The 18,444-nt window shown below is 33.6% G+C and overlaps 1 long non-coding RNA gene across 1 annotated transcript in view; it reads right to left on the reverse strand.

The window, feature by feature from the left end:
* LOC124368896 overlaps positions 1-8,963 on the reverse strand; it is a 36,068-nt gene extending 27,105 nt beyond the window's left edge. The window contains exons 1-2 of the long non-coding RNA XR_006923019.1: positions 8,844-8,963; positions 6,660-6,769 (exon numbers count right to left, since the gene is read on the reverse strand). This is a non-coding gene — a long non-coding RNA (uncharacterized LOC124368896). The remainder of the gene's footprint in view (positions 1-6,659; positions 6,770-8,843) is intronic.
* Positions 8,964-18,444: the final 9,481 nt, after the last annotated feature.

Genomic DNA, 18,444 nt, shown 5'->3' on the forward strand with positions numbered 1-18,444 from the left:
AGCTTCAGCATAGTAAATAGATTTATGTCAACAATGTTTTGAATAGTTCGTGGTAAGCGTTCTGAAATCAATTGTTAATGTGCTTCCATTAACAGTTTTTTATGCTAATATTTATATAGGGCCTATCACATTTCTGAACATGTGGAGGTAGTTATGGCCCTTATACAAAGTGCTGATGGATTCTCAGTCGTAATACCATCACTAAACATGTCTGAACCCCATACGTAAATAACGAGGACATGGCGGTGTCTGGGGGGGGGGGTAAACTACTAGCTCAAACTTCTACTTCAACTTACTCGCAAATACTCCCTTGTACAATTTAAAATCTGTGGCCCAGTCTAGCTATTAAAAATCAGATAATATATATGTGAAGAGTGAGGATATTTATTTTATTTGAAGTTATTATTTATTGCATATTTATTTATTTTAACTATTATTGAATATTTCAATTTATTTTAACTTATTATTGCATATTAAACTTTTTTTAACTTATTACATATCTAATTTATTTTAACTGTTGTAATATTTATTTATTCTGACAATTTCATAATTTTAATATGTCTTTCAAAATTGAACAAACAAAAACTGGGCCCGACCATGCATTGTGTTCAATAACTGTAAATACAGGCAACAAAGGACATTAAAAAACGGTGACGTTTCATGGCGTTGTCTGGGGAAAAGCTGTGGTGCGATTATAAAGACGGATCCTGACACTACTACTGTTACTGTGTGTAATACAAAACACAGTGGCGCACACCCAGCCACCATGAGACAACTGATGTCTCCACAACACGGACAAGCTACCGCGTCCCCCGCGCCTGTGCCCGCGTGTTCCACGCCTAGTCTCAGCATCTCAACGCCACCTTCGCCTGCACCATCCAGTCTACCGAGCAGTCCTTCAACACCTGATTACTCCTCACCTAGCCCAACACTTTCGGATGATTTGGCAGTGGAAAACAAGTTACTGAGGGAGAAAATAGCTGATCTAAACATACGAGTAACGGTTTTACTGGACCACTCAATCGAATCGGATATTCGTCTTCTCCAGTACACTGACCTAGTGTTTGTCTCCAACAACTCCAGTTCCGCACATATTACCGCGCCGCGTGCCGCCATGACTGTAGACTGCGCCACACAGTGTGAACCTCCGATATATCTCGGTAATCCAGACGATACTGTCGTAACAGTGGACACCTGCGTGCAGTACGAATCATTGCAATCCCGGCCGTGTGTGACAGCGAACAGTTTTGTGTGAATCGCGATCTAGTTCACAGCCTCAAAACGACAGTTGAGGTTTTAGAGGCAGAGATTGTAAGCCTTAAATATGAACTAAACCTATGTAAGCGTGAGGAACGTACTAATGAAGATACCTGGACAAAAGTACAAACCAAAACTTCGAAAGTGCCAGCTAATTCTAAAAGTAAGTACGATGATGTTAAAAATAAGAAAGCTATTATAAAGGCGTCAAACAAAAAACATACCTCACAGCAAAAAACGATTAAAAAGCAATACATTGGCTTCAACACGGTGGTAATTCGGGGGGATAGTCATGCACGCTACATCGCCGGACTGTTGGGGGAGATGGTTAACTCCGAGGTGACGGGCGTTTGCAAACCTGGAGCGAGACTCTGCGACGTCATCGACCACAGCCCGACTCCACCGGTGGCCGTTACCCGCTGCGAGTTACTGATAGCGGGTACCAACGATCTGGCTTCAGGTGAATAGCAGAATATATACCGCCACCTGGAGAATTATATGACTACCAGACCCGCCAACACTAGCATGGTCATCTCTACTCTGCCATATCGCCACGACCTGCCCGGAGATGAAGGCACAAATCAAGATATCGGCCTCGTGAACGCTTACATCCAGGAGTTGGCCGTGAGACACGACGCTCGATTCCTGGATTTTAACCAGTTAGACCGGAAGATGTTCACGAGGCACGGCATGCATCTGTCCCAGCGAGGCAAGAGAAAACTAGCTGGTTTGATACAGCGAAGCCTCGCCAAGATGCAGAAGCTCACCTCGAGGCCTTCTCCTAAGGTGCCACCTCCATCCTCGGGTGAGCCACCTTCATCAACTATGCAGTCTCCAAGCGTCGCCACCGCGGAGCCGCGATGTCTGCCGATGACCGTGGTCCCCTGTGTGCCGCCCAACCCGGCTACACCCTGGACATCACCCCACAACAGCTACGCGGAGGCAGTGAGATCTCCACCTCCATACGAACGCTCTACAGTTGTTGTTGATGAAAAATCGAACTCTGTTTTTTTAGGGACCCTACTTGGAAACAGCGGACAAAATTGACAGACAAAACCCAATTAAAACTAACTAACACTAAAAAACAAACTAAAGTAAGACTGCTCCATCAAAATTCTCAATTTGCAACCAACAAACTGGATCAAATCCAACTTATGTGCGAGTATCTGAAAACCGATCTCCTTGTATTAACCGAAAGTGGTTTCAACATGGAGAACGTCGCACTGTGCAAAATTCCGAATTAAAATTGGCTTCCGCGTTTTGTCAAACTCACTCCAAAGGAGGAGGCGTTAGCATTTTTCTTAAACAAAATTTCTAGTTAACCCCCTTTCGATCCAAGAATCAATCGAAAAAGATTTTTAAGCAGTCGGGATCAAAATTCAAACGCATCAATCAAAATTAGTCGTGATCTGAATTTATAGGTCTCCTAGTGGGAATGTAGACACTTTTTTTTCTAAATTCGAATAATTATTGACATGCCTGACTATCCAACGTCAGGAATTTGTCGTGATGGGGGATTTAAATATTGACGCGTTGGACAACACTCACCATTCCACAATTCGATTAGTCGATTTACTTAGGTCATTTGACCTGGAGTTGCTAGTCAGAACTCCGACGAGAGTGACGGCTACAACACAATCTGCTATCGACAATATCATCACCAACCACTCAAGTGTCGCGGTGTCTGTAGTGAATACAGCTGTCTCAGACCACTATGCCCAAGAAGCCGTCATTAGTGGGGTACAACTCAAAAGGGAGCCCAAAATTAAACAAAGAGTAAGAGACATAAGGCCAGAAAACATCGCTCATCTCAACACTTCTCTTTCTAAAGAAAGATGGGATTTTATAAATTCATTTCAACCTGTAGAGCAGCAGTTTATATTGTTTAACAACACTCTAAATTTCCACATTAACATTTGCTGCCCTACAAAAACTATCAATGTTTGCGAAAAACTTCCAAAAACAAATGGATCACAGCGGGTATTTTAGTTTCTAGAGAAAAACTAAAATGTTTTTCGAAATTTACAAAAACACTTCAAACGAACAATTTAAAACTTTTTTCAAGAATTACAAAAAAAAACATACAGGAAAGTGATCCAAGCTGCAAAAGCATATGATGTCTTAAAATCTATTCTCTCTTCCAAAAACGTTTCAAAACAACTTGGGGCATCATTAATAATAAAACGAAAACTCACTAATCAGTCAAAATTAAAATTGGGTCTAGGCTTGTGGAAGATGAAACGGAGATTGCCGATCAGTTAATAACTTTTTTGCATCCGTTGCTGATGGGTGGGGTCCTCGGCCATCTGAACCTCAAGTACGCCCCTTGCGAAGACAGAGCCCCACATTGTCAATGGTGTTGTCGCCCGTCCGCAGCGCAAAATTCCTGACAGAACATTCACTATCGCGGCCCGTTATCAGCTGTTCTACGAAGTAAGAAAGTATTTACTGGTCTGCTGAGTGATCATTGCAGAAACTCGCTTGGTTAAGTTTCGGTCGAGAAACACGTCAACGATAGTTAAAACAAAATGTCATATTCTTTATTCTTACATTCTATGGCTGATTCTCAACTTACCTTTTTATACTAATTTATTATTTGATCACGTCAAGATAAATGTACTGTAATAAAGTACAAGATAGAGTAGTGAAATGAATAATTATTTTGACAAACGGGTTAGCTCATTCTTAATTTTACCCTACACTTATGTTTATTAATTTATCACTCGTTCCTATATCATTAACCTATTGAAGACTTGGCTCAGCGAATGGATAAAATTGAACTGGCAATCTTTGGGATCTTTATCCCAACATTCTAATCACCGAGCTGAGGAATCCCGAAAATTTTATAAGCAAAATAAATATCCCTTACAAAATCTAAAGAACATATACCAACAAAAAAAATTAAATGTATATCAGTAGCTCATATTACCTCATATTTAGTGTTTGTTTTATCTAAGTACAACAATTTTAGCAATCATATACTCTTGTAGCCCGCTTTGATGGCCGGAGGAATTCTCATCACAGAATCCTCTGAAATTTGATCTGTTGCCTGATAGGTACTATTTCAAATAAGTTTTTGTAGGAGTAGCCATAGACCGCACTGATGGCCAAGAGCATTCGTGATCAGATCTTATTGAATTTTAATTTGATGCAAAATAGGTACTATCTAGATGGATATTTATTTTTCATTGCCATCAAGGGTGGTAGACTTGGTAGAGTTAGTACGTTGAGAATAATATTTTAAAAGATATAAAAATTGAAAGAAGTATTCTTTCAGTACTTGCATTCTTCCCGTATTCGGACAATCCTTCTTCCCATAGTTTAAAAATTACGAGAAAAATACATTTTAGCTGGAAACAAAAGCACTATTCTCTTGAAAGTGCCTAAAAATTAATCTCAATTATATAAATATCGGTGAGTTGTCGGTATATCAGGAAGGAGTTAGTACATACTCAGAACTGATAAATACACATTATTCCCGTCAGAAGATCATAGAATATGAAACGCATAGCTATAACTATGTAGAGTAGTAATATATTTTATGGTATTTAAAAAGTTTGTGTAATGAATAACCACAATATTGTAATTTAAAAAGAGCAAACACTGCAAAAAACTGTTACTTCCATACTTAAACAGCGATAAAAGCAGTGGAACATATGTTGCCGCTGAAAGCAAACAAAACATTTGTCTCTGTACCAAACTATTGCTAAAATCTATTAAAAAAAATTTTTTTTAATCAGAGAACAGTAAAACAAACATACTCAGAACAAATTGACACACATAAGGTAAAGCATTTTAGTAATAACCATTTATAAAATAGTAATATAGTTTTTGATGTTCCAAACAGATAATTAAAAGCAATATAATAATTAAAGCAATATATATACATATTCAAAACAAGTGGCCAAAGAAAGAATACCTTTGTACAAGATCTGAAATTAATTTCTTGCTTACAAGCTGAAAGACAATATGTATTTGTATTGTAATTATCTTTCAAAATTGTATTCCTTCCTCAAAATACCATCACCATTGTTTGATTTTAAAGTTTTTTTATAGTCCTATATAGCTTTGCCCTGTGTATTGTCTTCATCCTTATAACACTCTTGATTAGGTTGGAGGGGTCCAATTTAAGGCATATTCAAAATAATTATTACATCGTATATAAATATAGATGAATGTAGTATGGTTAAAATGGATCCCTTAAAACCTGAATTAAGTTGCATTTAAGGTATGTCCTTTATAAATTAAAAATATATTTAGTTTTTAAAAAAGTTTTAGTTAACAGTGTTAGAGAAATTCGAATTTAATTTATTTCAAAATATACTTCAGTGAAAGAGTACCATATTAAATTAATTTTTTTGCTAATCTCAAAATGTTATAGTTTCAGAATTAATATAGTCCACTTGGCTGAGTATATTTGTATTATATTATCGTTTCTGTAAGTATATAGATAGGAAATACATATCTAAAAAGGCACACTTAAATATAAACAATAAAAATATACCTTACTGATTGACAGTTGAGAGATGAATAGTCCACATAATTGCTTTTTCATACTTACTTGTACGTGGTGTTGCTAAAAACTGTCTCTTAAATTTAAAAATTTACTCAAATTAATCATACAACAAACTATGCTTTATTAATGTAATCAAAAATATTCTTTCTTCGGTAACATATGTTAATTAATTCCCAACAAAATTAATTTCATACCATGTGCTGCTCAGTCATCAGGCCTTAGGATACCTACTTTTCAATTTGCATCTTGAAGGAAATAATTATTTATTTAAGTATGACAACGTTTTACCAATAAAACTGTGCTCTATCGTTTGAATGGAAAACTGTAAACTTTTTTATTGCCAATATATGATATTTTAAGATTACTTCTAATAATAATACAAAAAAGTTTATCTAAATGCTTAGATTTTTTGGTTAAAGAATAAAATAAACGGAAAACCAGAAAATCGGAAGTCAACACCTGTAAAAAGGCGATTTTTATTCAAAGCTCCCAGGGGCAACAATAGAGCTTACAACCAGAGCTTGGAATATTAAAGTCTTTATTTTACATTTACGAATTGCTTTTCAAGTTTAATATTTCCCTTTTAGATTGCAATATTTCGGTGTGTTTAATCTGAATAAGATATTGTTATTAGCATTATTGCAAGTGCTGCCAGTTTAAAATTTATTTCAGATTCGTTATTTTAAATACAAGGTTAATCAAATAAGAATATATGTAGAATTAAATAGTAAAGTCTCTTATTAGTTAATTTTGTTTAATGTTTGACACTAAGATTATAATTCAATATCATTGGGAGCTAGGCGCACATACTTAACCAATATCACAACATTATAAATAACCATAACACAAACCCTCTTAAAACATATTGAGAAAAAAATGTACGTACTCGTGAAATAACTGTGAGAGATCAATTTTGGCGAAAGGCGAAGAACTGAGGAAGTCAAACCGTAGATTCAAGCTTGAAAGTATTCTGCTCGTCAATCTTCTTCCAACTGCCTGAAAACATAGAAAGTGTAGATAAAAAATAAATACAGCAAATCATTTGTTTTCTGTTACTGCTAACAAAGGATCTACAAAAAGCTACCGCTGGAAAAAAGAATAGCTATGTACGAAACTCCTTTAATTAATAACCGTTCAACATTTTTCCAGATAATTAGAGAGCAAATAATGTCGTTATCTTTTTTATATTAAGTTAAAAATACTATTAAGATATTGGTTACAATTACACATTTGCTGACATTTCATGTCATATAGCAAATATATTGCTGTATTTTTTAATAATCGTCTTTTTTAAGTAAATTACATTCAAGCCTACTCAAAAAATACATAATTCTTTTCGATTGTAACCGACCAAGAATTTTCTGGACAGTTTCAGAGCAAATCACATGTAATGAAGTGCACTTATTTAATATATTACATTATAAATTATATCAAAGGAGTACAAAAATCTCATACGAATACATATATTTCCATCATCAATGTTATCCTTAAATTGATAAGATCAGAACGGATTAAAAGACTGCCATCCTCCATGATGAGAGTTCGTTACAAGAACACATTTACCGCTATTTCATATCAGATAGCAAATAAACTGTTGAATTATCTATTAACATTCTTTTTTACATAAGGCTTGAGAAAATTTCATCAAGCATTACTAAAAAATACATAATTCTTTTCGTTTGTAAACAACCAAGAATTTTCTAGACAGTTTCAGAGCAAATCACATGTAATGAAGTGCACTTATTTAATATATTACATTATAAATTATTTCAAGGGAGTACTAAAATCTCATACGAATACATACATTTCCATCATTAATGTTATCCTTAAATTGATAAGATCAGAACGGATTAAAAGACTTCCATCCTCCATGATGAGAGTTCGTTACAAGAAACACATTTACCGCTATTTCATATCAGATAGCAAATAAACTGTTGAATTATCTATTAACATTCTTTTTTACATAAGGCTTGAGAAAATTTCATCAAGCATTACTAAAAAAATACATAATTCTTTTCGTTTGTAAACAACCAAGAATTTTCTAGACAGTTTCAGAGCAAATCACATGTAATGAAGTGCACTTATTTAATATATTACATTATAAATTATTTCAAGGGAGTACTAAAATCTCATACGAATACATACATTTCCATCATTAATGTTATCCTTAAATTGATAAGATCAGAACGGATTAAAAGACTGCCATCCTCCATGATGAGAGTTCGTTACAAGAACACATTTACCGCTATTTCATATCAGATAGCAAATAAACTGTTGAATTATCTATTAACATTCTTTTTTACATAAGGCTTGAGAAAATTTCATCAAGCATTACTAAAAAATACATAATTCTTTTCGTTTGTAAACAACCAAGAATTTTCTAGACAGTTTCAGAGCAAATCACATGTAATGAAGTGCACTTATTTAATATATTACATTATAAATTATATCAAGGGAGTACAAAAATCTCATACGAATACATATATTTTCATCATTAATGTTATCCTTAAATTGATAAGATCAGAACGGGTTAAAAGACTGCCATCCTCCATGATGAGAGTTCGTTACAAGAACACATTTACCGCTATTTCATATCAGATAGCCAATAAACTGTTGGATTTTCTAATAATATTCTTTTTTACATAAGCTTTGAGAAAATTTCATCAAGCATTACTAAAAAATACATAATTCTTTTCATTTGTAACCGACCAAGATTTTTCTAGACAGTTTCAGAGCAAATCACACGTAATGAAGTACACTTATTTCATATATTAGATTATAAATTCTATTAAGGGAGTAAAAGGTCCCACCCAAATACATATTTTTTCATAATTATTGTTATTCTTGAATTGATAAAGTCAGAACGGATTAAGATAAGAGACTTCCATCCTCCATGTTGAGGGTTGGTTACAAGAACACGTTAATTGATATGCCATATTAGATAGCAAATAAAATTTTCAATTTTCTAATGGCCCTCTTTTGTATAGACGCTCTTAGTAAAGTGTATTCAAGTATTGTTAAATGAATCAAGGATTGAAACGGATCTACAGGGACAATAGAGAATACTTACAATTGCTCCTTCGGGGTGCTGAACACAGATTTAGTAATGGAGGACACTTCTAGAACGTCGTGGTACACCGCACGAGAGGAATCACAGAGCATACGAACTTGACCGGTGAACCGGTGTGTGGTTACTGGCGACGACTGATAAAGACCGTCACCGGTGCTCGCTGCTTGCCCGAACGTCCTTGACTGACTCACTCAATGCTCACGTTCGTTCTTTTCACCGGTTATTAGTTAGTCGCTTTAACAGTTATTATTTAGTGTAAGTTATAAGTTTCTCGAATAAGTTTATGTTCAAGGCTTTTTATCGGGTTCCTGGAAAAAAAATTAATCACATTGCGTATCGATACCAAAAAGTAAAAATAACATACGAACTAGACCGTTGAACCGGTGACTGGATAATAACGACAGTTTATAAGATATAATACTTTGTCACCGGTACTCACTGCCTGGTCACCCTTGACGGAACTCCCTAAACTTTTTATCCTATCGGTGGAAACAAATTTATCACAGAAAATGAAGTACACAGGAAACACGTACCGGAGAACATCCTACTTGTGTAGTGGACAGGTGACAGACTAACAGAAAAAGGATTCATTCTGTCTCCGAACGGCCTCCTTGGACGTCTTTGACGGAATTCCCAGAAGAGTATGCTTATTCTTCCCGTAATAGACCGAGTAAAAATATTACAAATACGTAAACATATGGCACAATGCAGTGCTCTTCAGTTAACCTACCAATTCTTATTGCATGGAAAAGAGTTTAATTCAGTAATTTATATGCACGTTTATTTAACGAATAATTATGGCTCAATCAAACAGATTTTGAATACCTATTGTTTTATGAAACTCCAAGTGTATAATGAGTTTCCGACTAACAACGCAAACAAATAGAGATTAAAATATTTAAATTTCGGTTCGTCTTATGTTTCTGTGGCAATTATAACCAAAGCTTAGCAATGTTTGATTATTTTACAAAACTTACAGGGCAATATAAAAACTGGATTATCTCAGGATTTTTCGTCATTTTGAAAGAAGCCTAGTGGGATTTTATTATTTTTTTTATGTTTCGTATATTATACGTAACTAAAAAAGTAGAGAAAGGAGTTTATAATGCCATTTGTTTTATATTTATGTGTTAGAAATGTATAACTTTTAGTTGTTTACATTTTTGCTCGATACAGCCTATATGACTTTTCACAATCATAATTACCAAGTTTTAATTTATGTTGATGTGTCAATAAAAAAAACTCTTTAGTTTGAAATTAAATTCCCTGTACCCTTTTACTTTTCATAGTGATACATTTTTAATGGTTCAAAACCAATTATCGACTGTAACACGTCATTGTGCCGTGGATATGTTTTCATAGTCGGCACGTTTATTAAATCAGATTTTTATTGCTATAGTAAATCATATATGTTGCAAAAATAAACATTAACAAAGAGAAGTAAAAAATAGATGTAACTGTAATATCCATAACAGAGAGTTAAAGTTAAAGGCCTTAAAATGCTACATATACGGTTTAGTCTCTTAAACAACAAAATGGTGGATTTGTAGTCAGACATCTACCTAATTATCTCAAAAACTATAAAACTAAATAATTAATACTTGTCACAACCTCTTACGAATTCAAGTTAGAAGAAAATATTTACTGAAGGTCGAAGAAAGGTTACCTGGGTTACATAAAAACACAATATAGTAGTACTATGCATTTCTACTTATCTGAATATCTAAACTGAAGTTAAAAGTTCGGTCTGTCCTAAAAGGTGTCATAGGACATTCATTGTAAGCCATTCAATACGTATAAGAGTAATTCAATAATGAGAATATGATTTCATTCATTTTATACCCTATTAACAGGATACTTTATATAGCTCATTTGTAATATACGTTAATGAGATCTTTTATCATAATAGTAATTACGGCATATTACAAAAATATAATTACTGGAGTGATTCTGGCTCTAGTCTGAAAATATATAAAATACATATTTTAGTCTGCTCTCTATTTTAATTACAATGTCTTTTAATTTCTTTAATAATAATGTAAAATTTAGTTGTTGTTTGGTCCATTTTAACAGTGTATTTCTGATGAATAAGTTTCCCAAATTGTCACTAAACCGTAATCGTTTATATTTACAAAATAAACAATTAATAATAACAAGACCTGGAAATTAACAACACGTTAGTAAAGTATGGCAATTGAAAGGAGTTACCATCTCCGCAATTCACTCTATATCACTGTCCGACAAAGGGTTTCACTTAACATTCAGCAAAGGATATCATCCTTGTGTCATCTTCAATAACGGTTATTTAGATGTACCCTACTCTCTTGTCTCATATAATTGCTTCAGGCCTATTTCACATAACCCCGAGCATAAGTACTTGCAGCCTTTTCTGTCTCGTTACTACAGGACAATTTCTAGAGGTCTCGAATATGAACATTAACGGGAGGCCTGAAATGAACTAAACATTTTCCCACCGCACCACAAAGATAATATGTGGTTATTGTTTAATTTTAACCACATATTTAAAACTTCATACCGACAACTTATTCTGTCTCGCTACTTCACAACAGTCTCATGCAACATGTAACCAGACGAGGATAATTATCGCACCGCATCATATATCCATGCTATAACACTAATATCCGCATGATTTTGTTCGCTAAATAAATAACTTATAAACCTTTCTCTGGCAATAGTGACAATATCCATTTTATAGTTTTTTGGTTAATTTGGCAAGCAACTAATCAACAACCATGTTCCACAGCAAAGGTGACAGAACACCTCTAAGGGACAATCCCTCCATTAAATTATTTGAATGGCGTCTCCTTCCAAGCTTCAACTCTTCTTGAAGGCAGAATATAATTTATTCATTTACTCATCCATGTTGTCTACTCTCCCCTACAAATCTCGATTAGCATCGTGTGAGTTTTTAAATGCTCTTGCCACATGCAGGTAGAAGCAAATCAAATTTTCTTTATTTTCAAAAATCTTCTTTATTATATAAGTCAGCTCACACAGAGCGCTTTAGGTGGATCTTCCAGCTCTATATGTATGCTTACTGTGTTACCATGGATTCCTGTACAAAACCCACGTTCCTATAAGATTATCTACTACCTTCTTCCTAGTTTAAAATGCAGTTAGGCATTCTATTTGAGTACACCTTTACCTTCTCAGCGTTGGCGATTTTTCTTAAGCCTTTACCCACGGGTTTGATACATAGTCAAGAGACTCTCTCGCCAACTTAGTCAAATGGGAAGCATGCCTTTTTTTCCTACCCGTACCTGATCAGGAAGATGATCGTCGCTCACTTACTTGAATGGGAGGAAGTTTCTTATTAACCATTCCAACCTTTGTGGTGTCACCATTCAAATAACAATGACGTACTTCTCTTATACCTTGATGTATCACTGTCACAAGAATATGTTTCTGAAATTAAATAAAGAACCACTAAAATTTATTTTACAATGTCATAACTTCATAGCTGTACAATGTGCTTTTTACCATGTAAAAAGTTTCAACTGGGGGGTCAATCATACTGCAATATAAATGGTCTGTTTTTTTATATTATACAAGGTTAAAGTAACTTATAAAAATAAAATTCATTCTTAAAAACCAACTCTATGCTCTGAATCTAACTTATTTATAGTTTCAAATTATTTTCCTTTTAATAACACCAACACAAACCAATATATAAAATCTCCTAAAACCCAACACCCTCCGCCACTAAAACTATTGTCAGTCAAAACGTCCTGCGATGCCTCAGTTATACGTTTATTTCTTAAATAATGTTCTCTCTACTGTATCATGTACAGTAACAAAACAAATATAAATAATTACAATTTAATTTGGAATTTTAATTTAATCAAATATGGGAGACCATAATTTCTTGTATTTCCATCCCTAAATAATTATATTACTGACATGTTTGTTCAACATTCTGTATCCTTGGATACAACTTTCACCTTTGGTACTAGAGTATTCAATCAAGGTTTATACCTTATCTATGTGAGGTATAAACCTCAGATAGAGAAGGTACAAAAACGTTGGATAAAATATTAATGTTATTTTTAAAGCGTATTCCACAATACCCAACTCATTGCCTTCTCGTAAATATTTATTAGTAGTAGAATTAAAGCTCCAATTTCTTTTAATTAAGCCGGAAATTCCTATGGCATATGCTACACATTATACACGGATAATCCCATATCAATATCTAACATCTAGTTAATAACAAATACATCAACAATTATGTTAAATGGGTGTAAATTGTTAAAACGAAGCGTGCGGCTGTGTCAAAACTAATTCTAAAGAAACGCGTCGATTAAAAGCAATCACCGACTACATCATAATCACCGTTGCTCCAAATGAACCCTCTCCCTACCCCACCAACCCTCACGTGACATTTTACACACAGGTTTATTTCAAAACGTTCCCTCTCTGAACCACATTACTCCCATAATTGACCTTTATTCAGATCATCTTTCAGTACTTTTAACATATGTGAACCTACCTAGAGTTCAATTTAAACTGTTGTGGTCTGATATAACTGTTAAAAATGTAAAGTATTAATTCCGTATTCGTTCATCATCTACTCTTCAAACTCGTTAATGCGATACATTGCTTGATTGATTTAGTAATTCAATAATTTACTCGAAAGCTTTTTACAAATATATCTGCCTACTTATGGTATTATTTTTCCCATTGGAGGATGACTGTATTTTTTATATTAGGTATAACATAACACTTAACGTATTTGTATCTTTATTACTTAAAACTTTATGATACTTTATTAAATAAAGTTTTACTTATATTTCTCTCGTTAATATGTATCTAGTTCCTGCAAGGGATTCTTATCATGTACTACTTGTAATGCAAAGCAGAGTTAAGCTATTGCTAGTCCTAATATTTTGAAAGTGAGTTTCTACAACATGTATGCAAGAGTATTATTTAAATTTCAGGACTATATTTACATCTATATAAAACCCATGCATGACTATTTTAGTTACGCACGCACACAAAAAACAAGCTTGTTTTATACTTCTACCTCTACAGTAGTGCTAGATGAGGAAGAACTGTTATTTCCGTAGATAAAAAATACATTAGATTCAAAAGGTACATTAAGGAAAACGAAAGTATTATAAAAATTTCCCTACCAGATACTCGGTTTGAAATTAGGGGCTTTCTGAAGTAAAATGGCGTTTTTTGCTCAATAATTATTCCACGGTGGTTGATAGGAGTTTACACATTCGATTGTACTCTCTATTTTAAAATAGGTCTACAACGTTTACAATTTCGTTCTAAGGGAGCCGGAGGTTTAGTTCTTAAATTTCTTTCAATTAAATGTGCTTCGGGAACTGGTAAAAGGAAAACACTTTTAAAGTCAGTTTAAGTCAATTTTAACCCAACTTTGTTTTTGAATTCTCGACAAAGTAAAATGTTTATGGAAAGAGTTTATTTATCACATAAGATGCGTTGGATGCCCAATAATATGAATACTTAACATTATTCTGGCTTTTTATTACAGCTTTGAGACATAATATTTCAAAGCAGTCCCGTCCTAATGCCACATACTTTGAAATACGCCATATCCAATGATTAAAACTAGTTTTGAAGTAGATTTTTGGAACCTCGAATTATTTCTTTGTTACATTTTGTCTTAGATATTTAGCAGCTGATAAAAGAGCCCCTTTTTGAAAGTGAAAACAATTCCAGGATATTTTTTTTCAGAAACACTCCAAAAATCATTGGTCAAAATTAAAGAACTAAACCAACCCTGATTTCCAAATCCCCCCTGATTTTTTTTCTACAGCTACTTGGTTGTCTTTTATCAGCACTTTTTCATCGTTTTCATCACACTCGTAACTTCCCAACCCTCTTTCAAACGTTCAAACCTCTCATAATCTTAAGTACGACTCATATTTATCGTTAAAAGCACTTAAGAACTTTCATGTCTCTTTACAAGTATTTCCAAGGCCTGGACAAAACTGAATACAAATTCGATTATTGTTTTTTTCTGGCATATCAAACTGCGATCAGATCTCAATACATGTGGAAAAATCTGAAGTTGCTTCGAGGTAAGAAACGAAGTTTCAATGAACCTTAAGTAAGTCAAGTAGAGTACAAAGTGCAACTCTGCCAACCCTTATTGTCCTACTCTGCCAAGACTTATTGTCCTACTCTGCCAAGACTTATTGTCCTACTCTGCCAAGACTTATTGTCCTACTCTGCCAAGACTTATTGTCTTACTCTGCCAAGACTTATTGTCCTACTCTGCCAAGACTTATTGTCCTGCGATGCTTATCAGCTGAGATACAACACAATCCGGACACTTTATTGAATGAACATCCTATATTGTTAAATTCTCTACTAATCCAATTAGTAATTTCGTTAATTTAATTTTCAATGCTAGTTTGGAGAACTTCCTTCCCGCTAAACCCAAAGTTTGGGTTTATATTGCCACAATGGCAAGATATGCGTTCATTAAGTAAACATTTAGAAACATTACTTCATAAGCTGACCTATAGTATAAAAGCGTTTTAATGGTGAAAAACCTTTAGATGTTATATTAGTATCCCTAATTTGTGTAAAATATTAGATGGCTGTGCTTAGTTAGGCATTTGTTGAAGTCAAGTTGTTAGTTAACTTAAGTTGCAAGTTTTCACGTTTATTGATACATTTCCTGGTTGCGAGTCCATAACAATCAGTTCTTTGTATAAACTATTGTCAAGGGTATTGTTGATGACGGATGACTTTAAGCAATAAAAGGATTGTATACACTAGTCACTTTTAGTAGTAAAATTAAAAAATGCAACGTTTTGGGGAATGGATCTTCTCCAGGTGCCAATTACTATCATAAGTTCATATGATGACAACATAAAGCACTTAACAATGCCGAATGTCCTTAATAAAAAGGAACTCTTCAAATAATTTATCGCCAATACCAAATAAAATATCTAGACTTTTCCGTTTTTAAGACAATACAATAAATTGGTCAAGCGCGTGAAAATGGAATCGCTTACCTTCAGATGTTATTCCTAAGTCGAGCACTTATCCAGTATCTCTCGCGGTTACGGTGCTATGTGTGAGCTATGAAACCTTCACCAGAATGAATCACTCTATATCCGTGCCTGCTGTACGTTCCAACTCTGATTTGCTGGAAGTAATAAAGATAAACTTGACAACTGATTGTTAGAGCACGTTCACGGCGCACGTTCACGGCGCACGTTCAACACTAGTCTTGATATGTATGATTCAGCTTGTTAACTAGCCGACAGAATATGCACCTGCCTCTAAAAATGAATATTTTCAAAATTTTTGAATAGAATGTTTTTGGCTTTGAAAGATTTCACTTGAAGATTTGAAATTTATTAAATCTATCTGCAAGATGTTGCTAAAATCCTAAAACTTATATTAAAATCTTAAACTGAAAATATACCTTCAGAACTTCATCTTGAAGAATGACTGAACAAGCTGCAAATGAGAAACTGGAAGAATAATGCAAGGAATGCTGCAATAATGCACATTTTCTTCTGCTTAACAAGTTGCGTTTCAAATGTATTTCGAAGCCTAGATTAATGAATTAATTTCACTGTTTGATATCATACTAATAGTCTATCAATTAATTGTTACGCATCCTCGTTTTTGTATTTCAGGTCTCTGTGTGATAGATAACAAGTGAAAAAGTACTTAACAATGAAATTTTTTTCAATTTTGGGATTAATATAATTATACCTGTGAACGAACTTCTCAAAAATATTTTTTTTTATAAAATTATAGATCGAGTCTTTCTTTTTATTTCATCATAGACTGACATTGTTGGCCAAAACCCATATAAATTCTCACATACACTCCTGTAAACCAAGATAAAGAGAAAAGATGGCTCAAATGAAATTTGTGACTTATAATTTTTCTACAATTTAAAATATATTAATTTTATTAAATATGACATCAGTTTTTTTTTTTTTACTTTACTGTAACTATATACAATTCAGTTCTTGATAGTTAGTATACAAACTTCTAATCACATTGTATTTCGATGGAATACTTGGCCCGCCTGCCTTTGAAGATCATTCAATATGGACCTCGAACGAAAAAGTTTGGAGACCACGATACTTGGAACAAATATTTATTAGACTTAAGAAAGAATCTTGCAAAACATAGGCCCGTAAGAATGTTAAATATTACAAAACAAAGTTGGTGAGCATTTAATAAAAGAGTTGGCCTACTATTCTTCACAATATCTCTTAACCCACGCACTAATCTAACTGATTAGATATTTGAAATTTTTTACATATAATATTTATGGGTTAGGTAATGTTTCATAAGTTATTAGTTATTTAAGATTCAAAATCATTATTCATCACTAAAACTCTCTTGACTTACTGAAAAGTCCTCTTCAAACTTAAATATTTAATACAATATGGCTTTTGTATTTTGCGATATGGCATATTTTCTTTAAACGAAGAAACGCTCGGAGTTTATGGCAAAAAAGGTCCCATCAAAATTTGGTTCCTGGTACCTAATTGTAGAAGAATACTTTGGCATACATATACAAGTATACTTCAACCTAAAAATCCATTAATTCTTACAATTATTTTTTGAAAATTTACAATTAATATTTTGTTAATGCTTGCAAGCCCAAAGAAAGAAAAATGCATAGCAACACGTAATTTGAATAGCAGATATATTTATTGGATTGGGGAAAACTGCACGTTCAACATTTAAGTTACCCCTTAACTTAAACATTATTGACACTATAAGGTACACGATTTCAAAACAATCCTAATCAACCCAATTTTTTCAGAATTATCGTGTGGAATAAGGGCGCAGTGAGGATATGAAGCTTTAAACAAGAGTCTAAAAGGGCATACGAAGCTGCGAATAAATTACAGGGGTTAAGGATAATATCTAATAATGTTTCTAAGGGACATAATTTATCTTAAAATATGCAATGATGCAATAGTGCAATTTAAAACTTTTTACCGAACTATCATAGAGGTACCATGTCCACTGGCTGTGGTGCAGTGAATAACGCGCAAGGGCAATTGTTAACAATGGCTGGAGAGGATTTAAGGAGTTCCTACCACGGCAAGCTGTATATGGTCTCTCGAGTAAGATCTGGCAGTCTCATGATCCTGTAATGCGAGTTATGTACTGGGAAGTTTTAAGACGATAAGCTACTCATGAGTGACATATTCGTTTATTATCCACGTATTAATCGTGTAGAAAGCACGGATATTCAGCTATTTCCTTTATAATACACGTTGAATATATTTGATAGTCTGTATTAAAAACGAAATTGTTCAGTGAGGAGTTTTAAGGTTGTGGCGATATTCTTAAACATCATAGAATGTTATGCCAGAAATTAAATTTTATTTCCATGATAACGTAGATTATTGTTCTTGGTATTAGTTTAAAATAATGATTTCTACAAAATAACAAAGTAAATGTCTGATTTTAAATACTGTAAGAATTATGTATAACTTATTAGAATTACATATTCAAAAATATAAAATTATATTGTAATTTATTGAATGTTGATAATAATTACAAGAGTTTGAGACTTTGTTTATATTTAAAATGAAACTTTTTGTTTCAACTA

The sequence above is a fragment of the Homalodisca vitripennis genome, chromosome X (assembly GCF_021130785.1).
Source record: "Homalodisca vitripennis isolate AUS2020 chromosome X, UT_GWSS_2.1, whole genome shotgun sequence".
NCBI lineage: Eukaryota > Metazoa > Arthropoda > Insecta > Hemiptera > Cicadellidae > Homalodisca > Homalodisca vitripennis.